This window comes from Pan paniscus, chromosome 2 (assembly GCF_029289425.2).
Source record: "Pan paniscus chromosome 2, NHGRI_mPanPan1-v2.0_pri, whole genome shotgun sequence".
Lineage (NCBI taxonomy): Eukaryota > Metazoa > Chordata > Mammalia > Primates > Hominidae > Pan > Pan paniscus.
The window spans coordinates 176,323,870-176,342,102 of record NC_085926.1 but is presented as its reverse complement, the minus strand read 5'-3'; the positions used below and the strand labels follow the sequence as shown (position 1 = coordinate 176,342,102).

Genomic DNA, 18,233 nt, shown 5'->3' with positions numbered 1-18,233 from the left:
CACACATTGTACACAGAGAGAAAAATGACTGGAGAATTAACAGATTACTAATAGTAGGATGGGAATGGTGGTCATGGGAAAGGCATTTGCTTTTCATTTTGTCCTCGAGTATTTTTTAACTTATTTTTTACAAGCATGTATTAATCATTTACTTTTAAACAATTCTTTTAAGTTTAATCCATGTGCACAACTATCAAATAGTGTTAGTGTATAGGTTAGAACAGTGCCTAGCTCAAAGTAGCAATCAATAGTTACTATCTGAACAAATGATTTCTGAAAATCATTACTGTCTGTAAATAATTCAAACTTCTGCTCAAAAAGCCATTGTTTTTGAACCTTTTACTAAGACATTTTCTTATAAAAATTGCTAGCTTAATCTGGTTTTCTTGTGGCTTGTAAAAGCACTTTAATTCAGAGTTTGGTAATACACACTTAACTGTGTTAGCAGCATCTTTAAAACCAAGAGACTAATAGGAGTGCGATAGCAAAAAAGCTTTAATTACTGCAGAACCAGTGGCAGGAGAAGGAAACTGTCAGTTTTCACACCTCAGTGAAGGCTGTGCAAGGGTCTTGCAGGTTCAGATGTACGTGGTCAAGTGATAAATGGCAGGCTCTGGATTCGGTTGTGGTCTGAGCTCAGCATGGGGGCAGGAAACAAACAGTGCCTTCAGCACTTGTCTGACACCATCCCTGGCAGGAAACAAGTCCAGAAAGAGCTATGCACAGTCAATGATTTTCCTTTTCAGCCCTGTCTATCCTACAGCAGCTGGAGTAGCTGCTCTAGGAGGCTGTAATTGATAGCTTTGATTTACCGAAGAAAAATAACTGTGGGCAGTTATCTAGTCCAGGGACAAGCCCTTCTGAATGTGAAAACGGTGCCCTCTCAGTAACAAGGGACTGTTATTGATCTTTACACTGTCATTTCTGCTGTGAACCAACCTCGACCAAGTATGGGCTTCCCTCTGTGTATTCCTGTCCCTGATTTAGTCCCAGAACACTTTGGAAACTTACCAGGTCTGCATATCAGCTTAATATGTCCACCACATGCACTCTCTCTTTCATGGCCTCCCTTATGGACTGTGATTCCATTTGTGTTGTATGATTTTGTAATTGTGATTTGTTGTTTTGTATTGTTTTCAAGTTGTGTTAAGCATGCACATGTAGTTTCCCACCTTAGGAACAACTTGACAGAGGAAAGAAAGAAACTGTATTAAAGCCAAGCAAAACGTTTCCTTTCTAAAACTCTTTTCACTGAATAACTCTGCCACTTCTCAGGAGTGTGAGTTTTGTTTTCATTTGTGTTTGTGAAGTAGAGAAAATATATTTGAAGGCACAGGCAAAGGAACTTGCCACGACCTTCAATTTTTTGAAAATCGTATAATTTACATTAAATTTCTTAAAATTTTGCATTCTTTTCTGTTATCTGTGTTTTTATTTGAATACAAAATTAATAATTAAAATTATTTAATGCAGAACTAAATAGATCCTCCAGGAAGAGGGAGATTTCTCTTCTGTGGCTTCTGATTTTATGCCCAGGCAGTATTGAGACAGCCAGGTGGGAGGGGGTCCTCAGAGAAACTCCAGCCAGCTTGCCCACTGAGGTGGAGCCTTATGAAGTTTACGATGTTTGTAGCAGGGAGGAGTCTGGCTCCTCCTCTTCCTGTGTGGAGCCTGGGATTCGAACAGTGGGCGTGAAGTGCTCTAGAAGGGACTCTGACCTAGCAAGAGTCCCTGTTTCCCCCTTTTCTTCCTCTTCACCCAATAAAACCCTGTCTCACTCATCATTCAAATTGTCTGTGAGCCTGAATTTTCATGGCCGTGGGACAAAGCACCCCATCTTTAGCTGAATTAAGGAAAAGTCCTGCAACAGTGTGACCTAGAATGTGCACAATCCTGGAGATCTGGAGAAGCCAACAACATCCCTAATATGAAAGCATTAACATGTTCATTTTAGTAACAAACAGAACCCCAGGAGTATTTTTCCGAGTTCATGGACTAACACCTAACTCCAGATACAGCCATTGCCACAAGACCATGCTATGGAAATTCTCTTCTATTAATTTTGTTTCTTCTCTTTCATCCCTCTTAGCTTTACACTAAATAGAGTGTTTTCTTATATTAAGTATAACATGTGTTTAAAAATTATTAAATGGTAAGTTCTCTGGTAACTTATTTATTTTTTAAGAGCAGAGAAAGGGGTAGGATAAAGCAAAGGCTTTATCAAAAACCCTATACAAAATTTTGGGAAGTGTGTAGTTACAGACCCCATACTGGGGCTGCATTCTTTCTCGCTGACATTTTTGGCAGAGTGACTGAGTGGCAAATCACCAGATCCAAGTTCTAACTTGTAATGCTACCAAATAATTTCCTGTGCATGGGGGAGTCATAAACTCTCTTATACCCTTCTATCACGCATATTATTGAGGAAGTGAGGGCTGAAATCAGTGATCTTTGAGGTCTCCACACTGTTGTTTTACTCCAGTGGAAGATTCAATTGAGGACGGAGAAAATCCACACCCCCTAGCCTGGCCTTTTCATAATATTGCTTGGGCTGATTCAAGGGACAGTGCACTTTTTTTCAGCTAATGTTTTTACTTCACAGTAACACTATGATATGTATTCCATATTTTATTTTCTTCTTTCAGTTTGTCTTGATGTCTACTGTTCTACTATAACTGTTTAAATGGAGAACAAGATTAGTTCATCTTTCATGAAGCTTCCAAATGCTGGCGGGCCCATGTCTACTCTTTGGCTCCAGCTTCCCTCGACTGTCAGCTGCTCTGGCCATGCAGCAATCTTCATTCCCAGCTGCAGCAAGAGACCCAGTGGAGTGCTGGCCTGGCTCAGATGCAACCTACAGTGTTATTTTTATAATCTGGAAGTCCTAGGCAAAGAAAGCAACTCTTCTTCCATCAGCTATTAGCTATCCCCTACTGTCCAAGATCCTGTGGTTCTTCAATGACTCAGAAGGCAGCAAAGTCTAATCTCTTGACCTTGCTATTCAGCTTCCTTCACTGTAGGGAAGGTGATTACAAAGGACCAACCATTTAATTAGCTTCTGGGGCCTACAGCTTGCAGTTTTACATTTCTCTTTCTCGTGATTGAATATTTTATTTAGTACTCTTTGGTAGAGCAAACACTGAGCCACTGCTAGCATTTCCTGGTGAATGATATGGGATTGGCTTTCAAGACTTATTTATTTTAGAAGAAGGAGGTAAAAACTAATTGAAGTTTATCTGTTTTTACAAATGCAGAAAATTTCTAGGAAGCATTATTAAGCTATCCAGTTCTATGCATTTTAGGTTTGGGTGCAAACTATTGAATTGTAATAATTAGTTAGGCTCAGGAACAGCCATCTTTGGTTATGCTTTCTAAATCCTTTGGCTAAACTCTCTTAATCAATATTCACTTAAAAGTGTGGTGTGCTCCTCGACTCCATCCTTTCCCTTTCCCTAGCAATGTCCAATTATTTCAGGTGGAGGTAACTTTGTTTAAGTTTGCTTATGAATTCATCAGATATTTATTTAACAGTTACGGCAAGATATTTGAACATCTTATCAAAAAAGATCAATCAAATATAAATAAGAATATGAAAAGATGTTTAACATGACTAGTCTTCAGGGAAATGCAGACTAAAACCATAATGAGGTACTGCTGGATACCTATTATGCAAACTAAAACCATAATGAGGTACTACTGGATACCTATTGGAATAACTTTAAAAAATGACAATCTCAAGTACATGAAAGGATGCAGAGTAACTTAAACTCTAATACATTGCTTTTGGAAAACAGTTTCCAGTAACTTATTAACTTATTAAGTTAATCATATGCTGATAATTGACTTATTAAGTTAATCATATGCTGATAATATGACCCAGTGCTTCTATTCTTAGGTATTTGCCCAAATGAAATAAAAATTATTTTGGAACAAACACATGGATGATTTATTTTCCATCAAACTAGAAACAACTCTAATATCTTTCCACTGGGGCCTGGATAAATGCTGGTATATTTGTACCATGGAATATTACTAAGGAAAAAACAGAAATGTACCACAGTACTGATACAACCACAATAAGGATGAACTTCAAACACACTATGATAAATGAAAGAAGCCAGACTCGAAAGGTTACATACTGTGTGTATGTGGTTGCCAGGGGCTGGAGTTGTGAGATTGACTATGAAAGGGCAACATGAAGAAATTTAGGGGGTGATGGAACTGTTCTATATCTTGATGGTGGTAGTGGTTACATTATGATACACAATTTTCAAAATTCACAAGCAAGGTGAATGTTATTGTATGTAAATTACTCTTTAACAATAAAAGCAAAAATTATTGAACACCTGCTATGTGCTGTTGTTCCAGAAGTGAAAAGACAGACCAGGTTCTTGCTTCCTAGATCTTATATCCTTGTTCTGTGTTCACTCTTCTGTGTCCACAGTCAGCACTAAAGTCTATGTTCTTTTCGTCTTTTGCCTGCTCTAACCTTCTAAATTGATCCCCTTGTCTCCCAACTCTCCTCTTCTCCAATCCATTTTCAATAATGCTACCAAATGAATCTTTTTATGATGTCAATTTGATTATGCATCTTCCATGTGGCAGTGGATAGTTTCTATGATTTGTAGCCTTTTAGCTTCTTTGAAATACCTTTTCTGTGCTTGGAATTTCTCACATCATGGTTTCCTAGCTAGAAGCCAGAAATTCACTTTCCAGTCTCCCTTGCAGCTACGGTGCTGGCATAAGACCTGGGCCAATCAGAAGAATATAAGCATGACTTTGATTAGAAAAAAAGCAATGGGAGGAAGGAGGTGCTGTGTGGAATTCATTTCTGTTGCGGGTGACAGGAATGGCTTTCTTAGAGCACTGGTGGAGGTTGTGCTGACTAGTGCCCAGGGTCTTGATGTGACCGCTAGAGTATGTGCTCAGTGGTCTTTGCTGGAGTCTCTAAGTCTGGACTCACAGTCTCGGCCAGAGTGTCTCTGAACTACTTAATATTCTTTAATAAATTCTTCTTTTTCTCCTTAAGCTAGAGTGGTTACTGTTTTTCACTTACTTTGCCTCTGAATCTCAATGGATACACCTATGTATAAGCCTTCAAAGACTTCCCATCACCTTAGGAAAAAAATCAGTACTTTTAACTATGGCATCTAAGGCCTTCAACATAGAGTTCATACATACTTCCCAGTTTAAACTGTTCTCAATGTGCTCTATGTTTTAGTCACCCTAAACTTGCTGTTTGCCCAACACTTCATTCTCATTTATACCTTCATGCCTTTGCAGATGATGTTCCCTTTGTTTAGTATAAGTTTTCTTCTTTTCTCACCACTTTGTAACCCTCTCTTCATGTTGCCCTTATTTACCCTTCAATTCCATTCAAAATCTATCTCAAATACCACGAGCTCAAATGCGCTTTGTGAAGCCTTCCTTGATATCCTTACCATGGTCCCAGCGCCCAAGAGCTGTTTGCTTCCTCCTGTATCTGAGAACTTCTTGTATTGTATTATGATGTTTTGTTCATTTAGTCATTCATTCAATAATAATTATTGAGCAAATACCATGTGCCAGGCACAGAGCTAAAATCTGAATGATAAGTAGGAGTTAATTAGGTAAAAATGGAGTAGAGTGTGTTCCCACAGAGATCAGCATGGAAAGTGGGCAGGCAGCTCGTGGAGAGTGTGAGCCTCCAAGTGAGGGCAAGTGTAGTGGCCAGGGCTGAGGAGCAGGTGTGCCCCCTTCAGTCTTCTTCAAGTCCTTTGAGGCAGGAGCCCAGTTTTACTCACCTTTGTGCCTCTAGTGAAGCCAATCAGGCATGGAGTTGACATTCAATGAAGGGTTATTGAATTAATAAATAAATCACCAGATCATGTCTCTCCCTAAAACATTTATCTGATGCTTGAACCAGAGGAGATAATTTAGGCTTAATTTCCTGTGCATCAAATCATTGTCAGGACATAAGTATTACCTTTAATTAGCAAGCAAAGTCTCCCACTTCCTCACACTAATAATCCAGTGTTGCATTGATGTAATAGTGGCAGATCAACTTCAAAAGTGTTTTCTTGGATAACTGTTTGGGTGTCATCGGTTTACTTATCTTTAAAAGCCTATTAACACAGCAGATACCTCCAATCTGCTTTTTCATGTGATTCTGTCATCATAGCAACCTCACAAATCAACTCTCTGATGTGTCTTAACATTATAGCTTGGGCAAAAAGAAGGAAAATAATTTTCTGATCATTACACAGAAAATCAGTGTCACAATAAGAGCCATTTCTTCCCAGACCTTTCTTTCATGGCCAAGGGTCATCTTTTAATAAAAGAGGTATTAAGTGAGGCAAGAGCTGCATGTTTAAATCAATCTGTGTGCAGTAAGTGTCGATACCTCCTTTAGCCCTATATCCATAGGATACAGAACAGCCGCTTCCTGGCGAGGATGAAACTGGAGGCACCAAGCTTCAATGTCATCCACAGGGTTTGGAATGTAAATGCATGTCATTGCTGCTTTGGATAGTTTTGAAACCCTCCCCTACCATCAGATAGCAATGTCTTTCCTTTGATTTGGTACCAAAATTAAGCTGAATTTTAATCACCTCCTTAATGCTTAACTTCACAGAGAAACAGACTGAGTATTAGGGATATCTTTCTGATGTTTTCAATGAACCAGAGGCACAGACTTTGCTGTCATCTTCAGCCAAGGACAAATTGTAATTGGCAAGGCTGGCAAATTGCTTCTTCTTATTGGAAACTGCCATTGGCACATTAGATTGAAAATAAGATCCTTCCTGTATGGATGTGATGTGGTTCTTTACCATGCAGCTGTAAGTGAAAAGTTGTTTTTCTAAACTAATGTTTATAGAGGTAATTCAGTTTGTGATACTAAGGGATATAAATTTGGGATATTACTGTGAATGATTCAGCTTTCATTTTTTACCTGAACTCCTGCAGTTGCCCTTTTTTCTTCCTCCTTAAACGTGTGATGGTACATCCGTCTTGTTAGGAACATGCTCAGAGGATAAAAATGAGCAGTCTTCCTTAAGAGGAAAGTGAGAATTGAAAGGCAGAATATGCCATCATCACAAACATTGCCCCCAGATGACAGACATGGGACTTCATACTGACACCATGAATCATGGTGGGGCCCTGTGGCTGTCTGCTACACAGCTCTCAGCTAGACTTACTTTGATATGCCTAAGAGGCTCATTTTTGGATGTTAAAGGTGGTTGGCTCTGTGCTCTGTTTTAGTGGAGACTCGGGGCAATGGGAGTCTCTTTCCCAGCCCGAATACAAGGCACCCACACTATTTTCTAATTAATAAGCAAGGTATTAACAAGTTTCTGAAACAGAATATAAAATGTTCTTCAGGTGCAATCAGCATTGTACTCACTCATAGCTAAATAAATAAATAAATAAAGGGCTAACTTCATAAGACAGAGATGGTAAAACTTGAAAATCTATTTTTTATAGTCCTATTGATCCTTTCAGAACTCCTTACTGTCTTTTACATCTGTACCAGAGAAAAGCTTTATAAACAGCCATTGTGATACAGCAGAAACAGTAAAATTTGGAAGCAGTGGCTGTGCAAATCAGGCTCTACTAAGATGAGACAAAATTGTGTGGTTAATGGACTTTTGCCATGGCACTTGGTGTTCATCAAAATCTAAGGAAAATTTTGTCCTCAAAGGACATATGAAAAGTTAAAGTCAGCATTCAGATGTCCTAATAGTGCCACCCTAAGATCTTGGGTTCCAGTTTCTTTAACTATGTCCTCCTAATCAGTGGGCTTTGAGGTCAGCATGCTGGGCTTTCCATCAGGGCCTCACTACTTACTGTTATGTAGCTTTCAGCAAGTTATTTGACCTCAATTGCTTTATCTCTAAAATGGGGATAATAGCAGTATGGTATGGTTTGGCTCTGTGTCCCCACCCAAATGTCATCTTGTAGCTCCCATAATTCCCATGTGTTGTGGGAGGGACCCTGTGAGGGATGACTGAATTATGTGGGTGGGTCTTTCCTATCCTGTTCTTGTGCTAGTGAATGGGTCTCATGAGATCTGATAGTTTTAAAAAACGGGAGTTGCTCTGCACAAACTCTCTCTTTGCCTGCAGCTATCCATATAAGATGTGACTTGCTCCTCCTTGCCCTCCAGCATGATTGTGAGGCCTCTCCAGCCATGTGAAACTGTAAGTCCAATTAAACCTCTTTCTTTTGTAAATTGCCCAGTTTCGAGTATGTCTTTATTGGTAGCGTGAAAATGGGCTAATACACAGTATCTACCTCATTTTTGTGAGGATGAAATAATACCTGCTAAATACTTAACACACAATGCCTGGCTTATGATGAGGACTCAATAGTAGTGACTATTTTCTTGATCTTGTAATATCTGTACAAGTAGAAAATTCATGCCTCTAAACTCCAGTCCTATAGCTAGGATTTGGTTTAACGGTCAGTCTTCCTGATGTCAAGAGTTACCTACCTGATGTTCCTGAAGCGTTTTGGGGTATCAGGTGGTAAGTGGACTCACTGCCTGTCACTGTAATTGAATGGTATCTATAGGCCAAGGGAGCCTGAAAAAGCACTCGGGAATTAACTCACTGTGAGACAAATGCTTTGTGTGTGTATGTGTATGAGGAGGAAGCAAGTGTGGGATTAAATTCCTGAAAGATGTGAAATTGCATGGTTAATAACTTTGGGCATCTTTGTGGTCAGGTATTGATTATTTTAGTCAAAGGCAAAGCATTATTGAAAGAATCATCCAAAGTATGAAATTGTTAGTCTTTGAGGGGATATGTGGAGATACTAATACCAATTCAATAAGTACAGAAAGCGTTGAAGGTTGATCTGTGTGATCTGCTCATGAATTACATAAGCACTTACTGTAGATATCAGCCTGAATGGAGCACTGTAATTATTTGCTAACATGGCTGATTAATGATGAGCTCCTTGAGAGAAGGAACATAGCTTATTTGCTTTTGAATTCCTGATGTTGTCCTAGTACCTGGCATATAGTAGGTGCTCAATAAATGTTGGCCAAATGAACGAAAGAGTGAATAAATGAGGCCTGAGAGAAAAAGTTCTTTACAAGTCAGATGGGGGCTGCATGGTGTAAAGTTTTGTTTTATTCTTGGGTGAACTCATCCTCCCTTCCCTACCCTTGAGGAATCCAGATCAAAGTAAGGCTTTCTGTCTTTGATGTTTCTATTCTCTTGGGAAGCTATTAACTTTTATTTTCTGAGCAGAGATAATCTTCTGATTTGGAAGTAAGTCATATAAGAAACCTGGAAATGGAATAAATTTATACAAAAGTCTGGAATACCATTATATCATTGTTAGTTATACCTTATCCAGTATTGTGGGTGAGATCGTGTTTCATTCTGGTAGTGATTAATCCACTGAGTCAAAGATTGGAATACTTACCACTAACGGTATGGCTGGATCCCTCTGTCATTCTTTAGAGCCATCAACTCATTTTTAAGTGAATAATTATTCTTAGCATGGATGTGTAAGATTAAGTGAGTATATGGAAGTGCCTGAATTTCAGAATTAATGGAACAGAATTTCTTCAAGAAAGAAATTATAGGCAGGATGCCAATACTTGTGAGCAACAGTTAAAGAAGTGGAAGCTCTTTTTGCTATTGATGAGGTGATTCTGGACAGTGAATCAGTGGTTCTTCCATGTTACGTTGTCGAGGAGACAGTTATAGACATATTTTTCTACATAAACATCTTAAATTGCCTGAATCTTTCTTTTCAATGTTGAAACAATTATGCTAATGAACCAATCTGAAATTGCACAGAACTTTCTGACTCTCAGAAAGTTTCCATGTCTTCTAGGAATGTAGGTACTTCAGGAATTCTGTGCTAGGTCTGAGATCATAATGACAGCCACTTCCAATAGAGTGTGCTGATACAGATCGCAGAGGTACAATTAGGATTTACAAATGCATAATTGTATAAAAAGTCAGGGGCAATGAGCTGGAAAATTTTCCATGTATTTCTCCTTGTGAGATCATGTAGCTTTCTTTGTTCTTTTCGAGATTAAGTTAAAACTTAATGACAACCTTAACTTATTGGAACTGGTATAATAATTCAGAGATCAAGAGCAAGGGGTATTTTTAAAGGATTATGATTACATTCAAATCCTGTAATTTTCTACCTCTCTTCTTTGTGGTAATGAAAAATTATAATCCTGAAACATGTTGGAGAGGTAAGGCCTGTCTGGATACACCTGTGCTTCACAATTTGAACTGTTCTCTCACCTGCAAAAGGAGATTAGCTAGATGATTAGCTAATATCCTTAGGTCTAACATCCTAAGGTTGCAGGATTTTATGTCCCTTGAAGTTTCATTTCTGGGAATATCCAAAGAACAGATGCTCACAACAAGAAAAACGTGCATTGGCGTGATGGTGATATATTCACCTGCATAGGACCAAGAAGTCTTTAATTAAAGGATTGATTGATTGATTTAGAATAAGACAATATTCTTTCATTAGGTGAGTCCTTTTTGTTGTCTCTGGTGTTCCTGATAGTATATTGGCAATTGTACTGGGCAAGTAATGCTGACACAGTCAATGTTTCCTTCAAACATGTCAAAGGAAAGTGCCTTGAAGTTCTTCTCTCTTTTTCCACACTCAAGCTCCTGCCATCTCTATCCCTACTATGTCGTTTCCTGATTGACTTTTCCAGAAACCAGAGCCTCCCATTCCAGCATTATAGACCTATTCTTCACCATGAGTATATTGTAACTTTTATAGCTCAAGTCCATTCATTTTCAATCACAAAGTCGTAAAACCCAAAGGTTGGAGGTTAATAGAGAGATCATCTGTAGCAATACCTTAATTCTTTGAGGGTTCCTGTTTAATCATAGCATGTGGATCAGGGATCCAGATGCAGATGCCTCCCCAGCTGAACTAGCAAATACTCCAACCCCAGCTCTCTCTTCAGACTGGGCCTATGCAGCCAACCAGAGAATTGGCCTAGATATTGTGTAGATAGGTGAATCTCTCCCACAGAGTCAGAGGGGACTGCAGCTCTTGGGGATCCATCTTGTATCCCCTTCTCAGAGAAGAATACAAAATTAGGCTGGAACAGGAAGAAGGAAGTCTACTGAGTAATAACCTGAGAACTTTAGTCAAGCCTTGGGAAGAAGGTAGACTTGAGCTACACAGAAATCTGCATTAAAAATTATCCAAAATGGTTCTCCTGTGCAAATCAGCCATTCAGTTGTTTAATAAGACATTTTAGACAAGAAGATAATGGATAAAATATAGATATTACTGCCCCAAGGTATTGATTGTACTTAAAACGACAAAGCCTAAAAATTTAGTGACAGTATCCTATGAAGAGGAAATATAAACCCTGAGTATCTTTTTAGAAGATAGAAATAAAGCACGCTATTTTCAGTTGTAGACTCTTGGTTATGATTTCCTGAGTAGTAGATAACATATAGCCAGAATGTGTTGGCAAGCTTTCCTAAGTGAGGCAATATGTACATATAGTTTTAATGTGTTTGAACATAAACACAAGTGTACAGAAGATGGAAAAAGAAAATAGAGCAGGCACCACTTCTAGCCATCTTTTCCTCTTCTTGCTGCAAAGAAAAATAACGTTATTTTATAAAATAAAACAGAATCTAATTATGCATATAATTTTTTTATAAAGTAGTAAAATGCAATATTTATAATGATGATGAAGATATACATGTCAAAGTGTAGTCAAACATGACAGCCATTAAATGCCTGGCTGGAGAAAGATCATTAATTACACAGGACATTAGATGCAGTTGAATTGAGAAGGATTATTGGCCAAGTCAACAAAATTATTTTCGAGGCTAGATTCATGTTATTATACCCATGAATAGAATCAGGGTGTACATTTTCAGCCACATTCAGATTTTAGGCACCACCAGGCTCAGACCTTCCCTCCTGGGCCCATGATCACTGGCTTTGCCTTTTTAGAGGGACATTCTCATGGTCACTGAGGCTTTTGGGAGTGTGAACTGTCAAAATGGTTACTGATGCTTAAAAACAAAGAGCTCCCAGAGGCTTGTTAAGTAGGAGAGCTGATAGCGTAGGAACAAGAAAAATGAAAAAGCAAGGGTAGATAGAGGGCAGGAAGGGCCCCAATTTTTTTATCTTGGGCTCTAGGGCAGGACTTCCCTTTCTTGGAAATGATTGGCAAGAACAAAGCAATCTTCCAGTCCTAGGAGCTCTAGAAGAATGATAGGCTGAGTGAGTACTAGCGGGCCAAGAGTAATAATATTATTAACTAAAATGTATTGCATGCTTATTCTATGCTAAGCACTGTATACACAACTCATCTAATCTTCAAAATGATGTGATAAAGTAAATATTAATATTTTACCTATTTTACATATCAGGCCCTGAGAGGTTAGGTGACTTGCTCAAGGTTGCACAGTTAGGAAGTAAACTTCGGGTGACTCACCATCTCCGTTTGCCTGTGACTAAGGAATTTCATGGGATCCTGGACTTTTTGGTGCTGAAACCGGGACAATCCTAGGCAAACAAGGATGGTTGGTCACCCTAAAAGTGATGGTACTGGGACTCAAACTCAGAGCCAGAGATATTAATCCTCATGCTAGTTGTTGCCTTCCCAAGGCATGGATTCAAGTTCAGCACAACAAAGCAATGGGTCCAAATGACAAGAGCCTGGGACGGACAGGGGCTTGTCTAAGGTTCAACTACAATGTTGCACAGAACAATCAGCCGTAAGCTTAATATTGAATCACCTTCTAAATAAGGGAAGAATGGCCCCAGAGCTTCAGAAGGCAAAGGGCTAAGTTTGTAGGTCTGGGTCAAGAAACTACGGCTATAGAGGAGGCTCCTGAGAGCAGAAATTCCTGCCGGTGTGATTGGGAAATCAGGAACTTCTGGAAGCAACAGTAATATTAATGCTTATGATTTACACCAAACATTACTTTGAAACTTATACAATACTAGATAACAATAATAATAGATGATGATGAAAACCAGTGGATATTGAAACGCCCTTTTGCAGGGTTCTATAGCCTGGGAGTTGCCCTGGTGGGCAGCCCTATTGTTCTCAAAAACCCAGGAGACAGGAGCTGCTGGGTTGATGTTTATTAGGTCCAGTGTGACGGTCCAGCACCCTTAGCTGCTGTAGAATAGAGCCTGGACAGGAGACAGTCCCAGAGTTTGTTTTATATCCATTCTTGAACTCTTTTTACTGCTTTGTTTGTTTGAGGCCTGGAGGCAGTATGGCAGAAATTGCACAGGATTTGGGTTCAGATAGTTTTGTCTTTGAATATTGATTCTGGCTGTATGCCTTGGGAAATTGACTTAACACTCATTAACCTTATTTTTTCATTTGTAAAATGGGGATTAAAATCAATAGAGATATCTCAGTCCATTCGGGCACCTGTAACAGAATATTATAGACTGGGTGATTTATAAACAAGAAAAATTTATTTCTCACAGTTCTGGAGTCTGGGAAGTCCAAGATCAAGGTGCATGAAGATTCGTTGTCTGGCGAGGGCCTGCTCCCTCATAGATGGTGCCTTCTAGCTGCATCCCCACAAGGTGGAAGGGGCAAATAAGCTCCCCTGTGCCTTTTTTGTTAGGGATGCTAATTCTATTCATAAGGGCTCTGCCCCATGACTTAATCTCCTCCCAAAGGCCCCACCTCCTGAAAACATCACAATGGGCTTAGGATTTCAATATATGAATTTGGGGGGGAACATAAACATTCACACCATAGCACAGGGTTATTTTAAAGATTAGAAATAATGTATGTTAAGTGCCTAGCATGTACAAGGCACCCAACAAATAGGGGCTGCTACATTACTATAGGCCCCAGACACAGAATTCAAAATGGAGACTTCAAATCTTCATTTCTTAAAATTAAAACTATTTCCCAGCGTTGGATTTATCCTTTTAGCTTGAGGCTGACACCTTGTGGAATTCTCTGATAATTATGAACTTATTTCATGGTCTGTGTACAATAATAAATCCTTTCTGGAAGCTGAAGCAACAATGCAGATTTAAGTAAATATACTAGCTATTTAAGTCAGAGAAAACAGGCAAAGCCTAAACAGAGTAACTTATTTTTTGAAACCATTTTGGGAGATTAATTTTAGGCTTTAATTTTAATTTATTATTATTACTTTTTTTGCTGTTTTCCCAGGAAGAGTATTAATTCAGAATTTTAAGTCTCCCCCCTCCCCTTGCCTAAATTATTTACCTCTTAAATTTTATTTAAAGCCTGGATTAAGTCTTTCTTTTCTATTTGCTTTCCTTGACCAGTTGTACATGCAATGCCTGCCCATCTGAGGACTCCCATATCACAGGCAAGAGCAGAGACATACTTTGTGGAGCCCAATACAAGGAAACATGGGACCCTTTGTTTAAAAGTCATTAAGAATTTCAAGATGGCAGCAGCACAGCATTAAACCAAAGGGTCTTGTCTAACTGTCTCTTATTAATTGCTTTTTAAAATAATTATCTACTTAGTTATAATATAAATTGTTTGCTAGCAGAAACATAGTATCTTTTTATTCATTCCTACCTTTTTTTCCTCTTTTTTAAAATTATACTTTAAGTCCTAGTTTCTGAGATAACTTTTCTCTTTCTCAAAACTCCTCCCTTAAAAATATTATGCAGAAATTCTACTTAGGTCACATTTCTATATAGAGAAGTCTAGAGAAGACACTGGATTTTGGGGAGGTGCTAAGGGATGGGCAACCTGCCTGGAGGTTGTATCAAAGTAACAAGCATTCTATTTTTACTTATATTTGTATGGCTACTTAGGTGAGGCTTTAGGAGTTACTGATGTAGATTGCGGAAATGGTAATTATCCACTAACAACTCCTTGTGCAAACTCACATTCATCCATGTAGAGCCCAGCCTTTATCTTGAACTGCATTGATCTAGATGCTTTTTGGATTTAGACTTCATGGGAGAGAATAAAAAAACAACTCTTCGGAGAGACACTGGTGATGGAAACTGCTCGATAGATGCATTGACCTTGGTTCATAATGACCACTTAATTTGAATCAACTTACTTAGGATTTTGATAGAATCACTTGTCGTGGTGCTTAGACACGCAGCAAGTGCTAAAGAACTATTAATGGAAATAGGGCTCTCAAATAGTTAATCATGATTGTTTGGTCAATTGAGAACCTGAGTGTTTTTGGTCTTGGTTATTCTCCAGCCCAGTGCTGGCAGGCATTTATAGTGAGAAAACCTGGCTGTGTGGCTAGAAACAGATAATTTTAAATGGTAGCATTCACCTTTCTCTCCTCTGTTTTCCCTCAATTCTAGCTTATGCTTCTATAATTCTGACCTGCTTTTAGCTCCCTGGATACATCAATTTCTTTCTCCCTTCCAGGCCTTTGCCTAGGCTGCCTGCTCTGTTAGAGCTGCCATTGTACAGTCTCATCCTCCTGGTCCACACCTGCTCATCCTTTGAGACCTAGCATGAGCATCATAGCCTCATCGTCGTAATTACTGTCAACAAAAGGAAACAAAGCACTTAGTAATTTTCTCTTCGTATGTACTACTGGGATAATATACTTTTCTATTAGTTTGGAATTTTAGAACTGTTCTTGTAATTTCTTCTGGTGCATTGTAGAAATAATATTTAAAAAAGGGAAAATGTGATGATTATGACAGGGACTAAAATGAATTCATGCAATTTTCGTTTTCCAAGAATCAAATGAACTATACAATGAGAGAGTTTTATTAAACATCTTTGGAGATCTCTTCCAACTACCAACTGTGGTTCTGAGTTCACTTGAAGTTTCCTCAAATGATCTAAGTTTATGTAGAAAGTTTTTATGCTGTGGTCCTTTTTAAATTTTCTTTACATTTATTTAACTATACCAAGACTTAAAGTGTATTATTTGCACACTGAGAACCATAACTATCTGCGAGAAGAGGTGCAGTGAGATCATGCTGACAAAGAGGGCATCTTTAACATGGCCACTAACATGGCCACCCACAGGACTTCTATAGGCATCAAAACAAATGGCCAGGAGCAGGTGAAAATGCATTTGTAACACAGTCCAGTCAAAGCCTTCCCAAGAGTACCATAAATTAAGGCAAGTATCTTTGCCTTATGGAGGTCCAAGGTGGCTGCAAAGACTCAGTACGATGAGGACGAGAGGTAGTTTACAGTTTTAAAAGCAGTATTTTATGTATATGTGTATAACCTGTTTCATACACGTAAGAGACTGCCTTAACTTATTTTTAAAAACAAGGTGGCACATCCAAAATAGTTTACTGCAGATAGCTTTGTGAAAGCTCTTTATAGAGATTTTGGCAGGGTGAAAGGTTTTTTTTTTTTTGAGATGGAGTCTTGCTCTGTCGCCCAGGCTGGAGTGCAGTGCCATGATCTTGGCTGACTGCAAGCTCTGCCTCCCGGGTTCATGGCGTTCTTCTGCCTCAGCCTCCCGAGTAGCTGGGACTACAGGCGCCCGCCCCCGCGCCCAGCTAATTTTTTTATTTTTAGTAGAGACGGGGTTTCACCGTGTTAGCCAGGATGGTCTCGATCTCCTGACCTCCTGATGCACCCACCTCAGCCTCCCCGAGTGCTGGGATTACAGGTGTGAGCCACTGTGCCCAGCTGGTGAAAGCTTTTAATAGTGATATACCCAAGGTCTAGCAAGAGTGACATAATATTTTTCCAAGAGCACTGTTTTTACCAGAGTCTGACTATGAAAGAGAGACTACAAGCAGGAGCTGTAGCCACAGAGGCAGAGAAGGAGCAAGAAGAATAAATACCCTGACCTCTCACTCTTCCCATTTTCCCATCTCCCCTAGTACATCCCATTATGCCAATCCTAACCAGGAAGCCAGAGGCAAGGAAGCCCAGGCTCAGAACAAGACAAAGAAGTGTGGAGAAGGGATGGGGATGGAGGAGCTGATTATGCTGTCAAGCAGTCCCTAAGCAGCATCAGGAAGGTTTTAGGTCAGCTCTGCAGAATTCTATAGGTTTGACTGGTAAGGAGACAATGAACACACATCGATTTACTCAGTTGATTGCTCCTGGGACAACAGGCAGCATGAGCTTCTTGTTGGCTTCAGCTCCCCTTACTCTCCAGTTTTCCTGGGGCCCAGGCGAAGCCAGGTCCTGGTGGATTCTGTACACACTGTGAGTTGTGTCACAGCTGGGGAACACTGAACTTAGGAAGCCACTCAAGAGGGATGCTAGAAAACATGCCGAATCTTTGTCCCTTGGGGAAGAAGTTATCTATATTGTCCTGGTCAGGAAACAAATCTTCCCTCTCTCTATCCTAGAGAGGTACACTAGACACCATATCTGCTTTCCAAGGCTGTTTGCTATAAAGATCATCGTAAACAAAAGCTGTCACAAGACTCACAGAAATGCCATGGAGAATTACCTCCCATCAGGTGCAAAGGGAGATTAATGAACACTGGTATAAACACAATTAATATTTACATAATCAGTAGGCCTGGCTGGCTGACTTTGCTCTGAGCTCCACCCCGCTCCACACTCGAACCTAATATTGCCCATTTGCCACAGTCATCGCCTTTTCCTTCCAAGTCTGCTTTTTTTTCATTTGTTTTTTATTACATTTTATATGGAGTAAGGAAATAGTACATCTTAGTGAACACAAAACTGACTTTGGCTTTTGACAGATCTGTTAGATTCCCCTTGCCATTGGTTAGCTGATTGACCTTGTGTTTTCTTTTCCTCTGTCAAACTGAGATAATCACACATATTATTATGTAAATTTGTAAGGATGAAAACCCAAAATGTTAAGTATCAGCCCAGAACAGGGTACATGCTACTGTGGTTAATAGCCTGTGTTGGAAGGATAGGCAGATGGGTGTTTGTTCTCAGGTTTCTTAGGACAGTCGTGGATTTTTCCATACAGTGGGTGAAACACAAAAGGTTCCACTGATGTTGAAAAACCTGGACAGTGCAGCACAAAATGACTGCAAAATTCCCCTATGGCTTAGCATAAACCAGGGCTACTGCCTATTCCTGCTAGCTGGACACACGTGCTGACTCATCCCTGCCTTGTAGTTGCTGTCCACAAAGCAAATGAAAGAGGAAAGCCTTGAGGTATTCTTATTCAAGTGCTTGAGCTTGGATTATTTGGGGAATAAGTATACATTTTAATAACCCTATGGATTCAGTGAGAAAATGCAACATACATTTACTTGTTCAGTGTCCAAAATGTGGACTGTTTATAGGGATTTAAGAAAAACAGAACCTTGCGGTTCAAGAC

The 18,233-nt window shown here is 39.4% G+C and overlaps 1 long non-coding RNA gene across 1 annotated transcript in view; it reads right to left on the bottom strand.

Moving 5' to 3' along the window:
• Positions 1–478: 478 nt before the first annotated feature.
• Positions 479–18,233, bottom strand: part of LOC130541387 (uncharacterized) — a 38,106-nt gene continuing 20,351 nt past the window's right edge. The window contains exons 2-3 of the long non-coding RNA XR_008955433.1: positions 1,012–1,172; positions 479–690 (exon numbers count right to left, since the gene is read on the bottom strand). This is a non-coding gene — a long non-coding RNA (uncharacterized LOC130541387). The remainder of the gene's footprint in view (positions 691–1,011; positions 1,173–18,233) is intronic.